The sequence below is a fragment of the Typopeltis vanoorti genome, chromosome 13 (genome assembly GCF_054136105.1).
Source record: "Typopeltis vanoorti isolate ZY-2024b chromosome 13, IOZ_Tvanoo_1.0, whole genome shotgun sequence".
Taxonomy (NCBI): domain Eukaryota; kingdom Metazoa; phylum Arthropoda; class Arachnida; order Uropygi; family Thelyphonidae; genus Typopeltis; species Typopeltis vanoorti.
The window spans coordinates 30,914,089-30,922,662 of record NC_143561.1 but is presented as its reverse complement, the minus strand read 5'-3'; positions in this window follow the sequence as shown (position 1 = coordinate 30,922,662).

Here is an 8,574-nt window from a genome sequence, read left to right as displayed (position 1 = left end):
ACTCTTAAATATGATATATTTGAGAAATTACCAAATATTTACCACTGCTACTTAAAATGTCTTCTGGGTTAACAAAAATGGATACTCCACTAAATGGAATGCACAAAACTTTCAAGACTAAGAACAGCCTTGTTGACAACTAATAATTGAATAAAAAGTGTTTCACCATGTTAATCAATAAGCACATAAATGGCAATCTTCCCCTGCAGAGTATCAAAAAAGTTTATTAATTTCAGAACTGTACAATAAAAGAAAACTAAACTTGTCAACAGCTATTAATCAAAACCCTTTTGATTAATATTAATTCTCCCCCCCCTCCCAAAACAAACATAAATATAGAGAATAGAGAACTGCTTTTTATAAATGCAGACAGATCAGACTGTCCAAACTGAACATGAAGATTGTATTTTAATAAGGAATCCCGTCTGTGATAAAAGGAAATTAATCAGAACATTCCTGGTGAGCTGAGTTAACTGGTCTAAAAGAAACATTTTCTCAACTGGAAACCACCTTTCCCCACACCCCTTGCAAAGTATACAAGACAAGTTCACATGCTTTAAACAAATGTCTGTCTAAAAATTGAATAAATATTTTAGATATAACAGATAGTGCTGTTGCTGACAGCCAATAAGTAGGAAAATAACTTGCCAGATTAGCCTAAACAAGTGGAAAATGTCTTAAGAAAGAGGAAGTAAGTTTTCATAAAGATGCTCATAATGTATGAAGCAGTTTAAGAAATCAAAACCTTGAAGTGGACAGACGAGAGGTCAAGAGTATCCTGCTATTGAGTCACCTTTGCTGATAAAGAACACCAAAAAATAAGCCTTGATGTACCACTGCTATTCAAGAAACTACCCATTTAATGAAGCATCATTAACAAGGCATCTCCTCTCAATGCAACTGCTTTTTCAAGTGTTTAGAATTGCACCGAAAACAGGAGTAGTAATGGATTCTCCTTTTGTGACTTTCCACCATGCAAAAATTCAAAGTGGTAGTCTTAATACAATATCCTACAATTTGAAATATTGTTGTATGAGAGGTGTCTGGAATGTTCTGATAAAACCTAGAACAAAAATTATATTAATACGTTCGCTGCCACGCTCCTCAGGCATAGTTTGTTACCGCATGCCAAGCACTTTCCCTTCTTCAAGGTCACTATGAGTAATCAGTACAAGGTCAGTAATTGACATACAAGTATATTCGTAGTTGGCAGCGAACGTGTTAAAGCAACTGATATAACCACAAGAAAGAACATATCTTAAAACCCTTAACCCCCCCCCCCTCATGTTTCATCGAATTGTAATAATTTGTCCTTTTTCTTTTATGATATATAAAAAAAAAATACATTAAAAAAATTAATTTTTGTTCCAGATGTTTATCGGAACTTTCCAGATTCCCTTTGTATTTCAACTTAAGTTCAGATCTTGATGTTCCTTGACCCAGTTTCATAACACCTCTTAACTAGATGCTGCAAACAAAAAGAAATCCATTATTTATCCCAAAGAGGAAAAGATCTACAGAATCATTATTTTATTCTTCCAACCCTTAAATATTTGATCAAGGAATTTCAAAGTGATAAGGATAGAAACTCACTAATTTCATGAAGCTCAACATTCACCAAGGATCTCTTTCAGCTATTTATGATGGAAGAGAACAATTCAATGCCTTGCTTTTACATATTCATCAACCTGAAGAGAAATTTGGAGGACACAGATCTCAATCCCATAAAGGAAACATCTCTATGTAAATATATATTACCATTTCTCACAGAAAATGGAATTTTTCAAATTTCAGAGAAGATGGTATATCACAAAAAAATCCTTACTCAGAAAAAGAAAAACACGATCTATAAGCAAATGTATGCCAGGAAAATGCAGAAATGGCCTGCATTCGAATACCATTTGAAGCAGATTATAATAAGCTAGATTTCACAAAATTCAGCACGAAAATTACAAATCACCATGCAAGTAACCAAGTAACCAAAATTGCAAGTAAAGTAAATCACCAAATTACAAAATTCAAGCTGTATAAAGAACTTTGATGACAGTAATTTTTTTTTTTTAATTTTTCCTTGCATCCTATTAATCATGGTGTCTATTTTTATTAGACAGATCCACAGATTTTTTGCAATTTCAAAGGGTTTTAAAAATAATACCATTTTAATGCTCAATGTACTTTTAGATGTCTTATTTTCATTTTCAGACATTTTTTTTTTTTTTTTGAAGATGACCCCTTGTTTTAAGTGTTCTGAGTGCTCTTTTCTCCATTTTATACTTTACTCTGCTGGTCCTAGATTGAATCAATAAGTTTGATTTTTTTTTTTTTTTTTTTTTTGTGCGTTTCATTTATACGTGTAGTGGCACGTGTGTTCAAATTCACATTTATTGAAGCATTTTTTCTATGGACAAAATGGCCTCAAAGTTTGTACAAAAAATTAAAAACAGCTGACTTGAAATCCCTAAAATGTTATTTGGATGGGGGGATAAATAAAAATTTTTGAAATTTGTATTTCATATCACGAGTGGTGTACCATGTAACAGTAGAAGATGACAGAGTAAAAAAATCAATAAAGGATAAAAGTTTTTTGAAACAATTATGTACAGATGCATACATTGAACATAGGTGATATAAATTCTGGCAATATGTAAAAACTCTCAACATATAATTTGCTTACTTCCCACTGACCAGAAGGACCCAAAAAAATTATAGAAAAATGTACTAAATACAGACAGTCCTCACTTTGCATGGTTCCGATTTGTGCAAATTTCAGTTACCATGGTTTAATTAAATATCACAGTACCACAATAACACAGTTTGCATTTCAGTTACCATGGCATATTAACTGCATATTAACTTAATTGCATAAAGTACAAACTTTGCTGCTGGCTGTTCAGTCCACATACCACTAAATAACAGATGGGCATTATGATCAGTGACCAATCACATCATACATTATGCCCATCTGTTATTTAGTGGTCTGCTAGTGATTGGTCACGTATCTGTTATTCAGATACGTGACCAATATGCACAGGCAGTAAAGTGTGTCCTTGTCTCCCACTGATAAACCCACATTTCACAAAAATGAATAATCAAAAGAGAAAATCGGTCAACAAAGATGAAAGTGCAGCAAGAAATGAAAAATTACAAAACTGGAAGTGAAATTGGATGTGATTAAAAGATCTGAAAGTGGCAATAGCAAAGCAAACAAAGGACAAAGGCCTAGGCCTTCATGAAGCTACAGTATGAAAACCATATCGAAAAAGTACGATGAATATAAAAAAACAAGGTAAAATTGCTTAAACATCTTTTTAGTTTAAACTGCTCTAGGAACAAAAAGCTGCTTATGGTTGAAATGGTGTGTTTACTTCTACTTTGGACTGAAGATTTAATAAAAAATAAATAAATTTTAAAAATCCCAAACTTCATGTGCAAACTTTGTTTGCTTACACTTGAATAAAGGATTAAACCAAGTATAACCAAAGTGAAAAAATTTTGAACACTAATCAGTTTGGCTAACATTCAGGGCCAAAGTGTTGAAGTCAGTTGCAACACTGAAAGAAAATAGTAATTAATTACAATGAGACTGAAGAAGAACCTTTCACTGCCAGCAAAGGCTGGTGTCATCGTTTTAGAAGGCAGCATGAATTGATTAATGTCAAGCTATCTATAAAGATAGCTAGCACAGATAAGGATGCTGCTGCACCCAGATTCCAAGAATTAGGTGAGTCAGTTGGTTATGATGATAATCAAATATTTAATGTTGATGAGACAGGTCTTTTTTGGAAGGCAATCCCCATCAAGAACTTATATAACGAAAGATAGAGGATAGCAAAGTAGTTTTAAAAGAGTTAAAGATAAATTAATTCTTTTATTAGGAGGCAACACAGAGCACAACTTTAAATTAAAATCTATGCTTATCTATCAGTCTAAGAATCCCAGAGTATTAAAAATTCATCAAGTATCTACCAGTTATTTGGCATGCAAATAAATGGTCACTGGTTATAATAGCACTGTTTCGAGACTGGTTTCAATCATATTTTTATCCAGGAAGAGATACTGCAGACAAAACAATTTGAATTTTAAAGCACTATTACTGTTGGATAGTGCTCGTCTTGATTCTCTTGGGGACTTGAACAAAAATGCAGAAATTTGCTTTTTACCACCAAACACAACTTCATTAATCCAGCCAATGGATCAAAGAGTTATTTCAACTTTTAAAGTCTATTAGAGAGACTTTCGAACAGGCTATTAACGCTACAACAGGAGATCATACAAATTCTTTAGATGAACTTTGGAAGAAATATGACATAAAGCATGCAATTATAAACATTCAAGCATCATGGTAGAAAGTAACAGCAAGTAATATACATGCGGTATGGCACAAACTCTTACCACACTGTAAATAACTTTACAAGATTTGAATCGAACGTAAATAGAGTTACAGAAGGAATAGCTGACTGTGGGAATCTTGATACTGCTGCCATTCAAGATACTCTGGATATGCAACCGGAGGAACTCGGTGAAGGCAAACTTATCAACATAAATTAGGGAAGTGGTTACGACAAAAAAAATGAAGATGTCCCTGAGGATGTGACAATGGCAAAAAATGTCACCTTAAAGGAACTCTCGGAAATATTTCATGACACTGAAAGTGCAAAGGATAAAACATTGGAAGCCACTCTAAAGTTAGAAAGATGTATGTGTTCTCATCTTCACCAAGGAATAGAAAAGATACATGCTCCGTATCATAAGTTACGTGACAAAACAAAGAAGGCAAGCACTTTTCAAACAACTGTTGTTTTCACACCACTGTTAGTGTTCTAATTTATTTAGAACACTAATTTTAAATTAGGGTTCTAAATAAATATTAGTTTTACTTCTTTTTTTTTTCATTTCTCTATGCATTTATAACCAACAGTAAGAGAGTTTTTAATGTTTTAACAAAAAAAGTGTTTACAGGTCATAGTACAACTGTAATTTTTCCCAATTATTAATAAGATCACTTTGCATGGTTTTAGTGTTCAAAGTCCTTCTTATGGTGCAAAACAAGGACTGCATGTATGCTGAATATGTTACTAACGATATCACAGTAAATTGCAATTTTCCTCATCTTGAAAATGCTGTCTAGGCTGAAGGGATGAAAAACAACAGAATGAGAGCAATTTTGTTTTCATAGCCACCTATCAAAAATAAATCTCTCTCATTAAAATTTCAAATATTTATTTAGTGCCCCCCCCTGCAATTTTTTTTTTACAAGTCAGCTATTTTTAATTTTTTTATGGTTACATAGAACTTTTCAGTCTAGATGATTATGGACATACATATTCCACTACATGCACATATAAAACCTATAAAAAAAATGCAAACTTGTGGATTCAACCTATGACCTACCATAGGGTAAAAATACAAAATGGAGAAAAAACATTCCAAAACCTAATGAAACCAGCTGCCATCTGAGAAAAGTGAGTCTTTCTGAAAAGACAAGAAATCAAAAATTGGACACTCCAGAAATAAGCTGTGATTAATTTAAAATTCTCTGAAATTGTGAAAATTCTTTGGAGCAGTCGAATAAAAATGGCTGCCATAATTTAATAGGATGCCAGGATAAAATGTTAAAAATCTTCTTCTATCTAAAGAATAGGGCAACAAAATTAACTTGCTTTCATCAAAATCAAAAATTATGCAGCTTCAAACCACTGATGATTTCACTCGGAATATCCAAATAGGAAGAATAACAGAAAAGAGAAAGAGAAGAGAGAGGATATTGGAAGAGATGGAACAGATATGCTCAATGAGACAATTGCTAATACAAGACTATGATATGCAACTTCCACCCTTGCCAATTCTTAAGTGCTTTTCGGGTTGCGCTCAAGAGGTTGAGGATAAGTATCAGAAGCCCATTGCTATCAATCAAGAATCAATGAATGGATGGAGAGAACATGACAGAAAAACAGCTCAAAATTAAAGAAAAGGGGAGCGAAGACCCAGTGTCGAATTTGCAAGGGATAACTAAACCCTTGTTTTTAAGTTTCAATGCCAAGCTTTCCTCTTGCCTTGATATCCTAGAGAAGCAGGCTAAATTACTGAAACCGTGTGGAAACGAGGAAGTTAATATTGATGCGTCTACCACTTTGAGTAACAAGCCTGATTCACTAAGCCACAATTCCCACAGAATGCAAAACGTAGCAGTGGCAGAGGTGAAAGGAAGGCTACCCTCACTCATGCGGGGCCTAGTTCAAGAAATTCCGTGCGATATACTGTTAGATACTGGCGCTCACATATCAGTCATTCCCAACTCCCTGATAAATAAGTTTATTGATAATTTCTCTGATAACATCACCCTGGTTCAAAAACCCATGAAAATCACTGGAATCGCTAAGGTTGAGCTAATCACCACAAGAAAGATAACTGCTAATTGTTCCATACCTTGTTTTCCGGTGGAATTTTCGCATGAACTCATTATTCTTCCGGAAATCGCTGACACAAATGATCAGGTCATACTAGGACGTGATTTCCTGGAATAAATAAATTCATGTGCAATTTTGCCTCCAGAACCATTTCCCCGTGCGGTATAAGTTATCAACCGATATTCAACAACGGGAATGAGAAGGGAGAACGTAATATGATGGAATTGAAATCTTGAGCCCAGGGGACAGACTGAGTGAAAATAAAAGGAAGTTGTTGCACGAGGCCACCAGCTCAGTGGGGTCAGAGACCGACAGAATAGAAATCAAGGAATTCATTCAATCGATTTTCCAGAAGTATCCCCAAGCATTCACTGAAGATATTAGCTCCTTATCCAGTACAGACAAGGTAGAGCATTCCATCCAAATCACTGCAGAATCGCCCATATACATTAAGCAATATAAGACCCCCTTAAATATTTAGACAAACTTCAAACCCTCTTAAATGATTATGAAAAAGCAGGGATCATAGAAAAATCTAATTCTAGATGGAACAGCCCCTTTTTTATTAGTTGAAGGAGGCCTAGGATTTGTGTTAGATCTGCATGAGATTAATAAGGTCACCAGGCCCATTGACTTCCCTCTCTGCAACATAGAGGAGCTTCTGACAAGTCTAGAGGGAGCAAGGTACTTTTCAAAATTAGACCTGAATGCAGGCTATTTTCAGATCTTAGGAAAGAAGACAGACAGTTCTTTGCCTTCACCACTCGATGGCAGAAGTACCAGCTCTGTTGACTTCCTCAAGGGGCCAGAAACTCAGCCATGAGTTTTCAGTGTCTAATGAACACTGTTCTCTCGGACATGTTGGGGAAGGGAGTCATGTGCTTCCAAGATGACCTATTGGTCTACACTCCAGATCTAAGGTCTCATAAGGAATTAATAAATGGTGTGTTGGATAGACTGAACAAGTCACATCTATCATTAAAGTGCTCAAAGTGTAAGCTCTTCATGAGGAAAGTCGAATACCTAGGACATGTTGTGAGTGAGGCTGGGATAGTCCCCACTCAAGAAAACATCACTGCCATTCTAAAAGCAAAAATCCCCACCTCAGTGAGACAGGTTCGAAGGTATTTGGGAATGGTAAACTTCTACCGAAAGTTCACTCCCAATTGCTCTCGAATAATGGAGCCCATAGTCAAGCTAACCAAGAAAGGAACAAAATTCCTTTGGGGAGAGGAACAGCAACTAGACCACGAATCCCTCAATCTAGCATTAACCAGATCTCCTGTCCTCGCTTATCCCACTCTCGGGGAACCCTTCTATCATGCAATGGATGCCTCAAATGACACTATTGCTTCAGTGATAGAACAAAAAAAAAAAAAAGGGAAATTAGACCCATTGCATTCTTAAGTTGAAAACTCTCTGCATTGGAAAGAAATTATTCAGTTATTGAAAAGGAAACGTTAGCTATTGTGCATGCCTTGAGAAAACTCAGATATATGTTGCTGAGACAAACTTTTTTTGAGGTCCAACCATAAACCACTAACTTTCCTATCCTGAATGAAGGATAAAAACCAAAGCATAATTCGCTGGCCCTGGAATTGCAAGAATTCCGGGTGCTTGGAAAGCTTAATGTAGTTGCTGATTACCTATATGCCTTAGATGATGGAGCAGAGAACACCAATACAGAGGGAGAGATAATAAACTCGATAGTCAAGATTGATAGGGGGGAAGAAAACAGAAACAATCCCCCCACATCTACAGACTTGGAACAAATTTTTCATTATAGAAGCACAGAAACAAGATCCAACATGGGGGGAATATATCAACGGATCAAAGAAGGGGAGAAAATCTTAGAGGAACATTCCTTCCTGCACTCCCTATTCATGGACAGTGATGGCCTCCTTTAAGCAAAACAGGACGTTGGAAAGATAAAATAGTAGTTTCCTACAGTCATGATTCCGTGGATATTACATTCCTTTCATGATGCTGACCTGGCGGGCCATCAAGGTTTCTTAAGAACATGGGGCAGAATAAGAGACAGATATGTATGGAAGGGAATGAGGCGAGATGTCGAGAGTTATGCATCCTCATGCCAACTATGTCAAAGAAGGTCGAGTTATGGTGGAAAGGCCCCTCTCCAACCTTTCCCTATTCCCAGTCATCCATT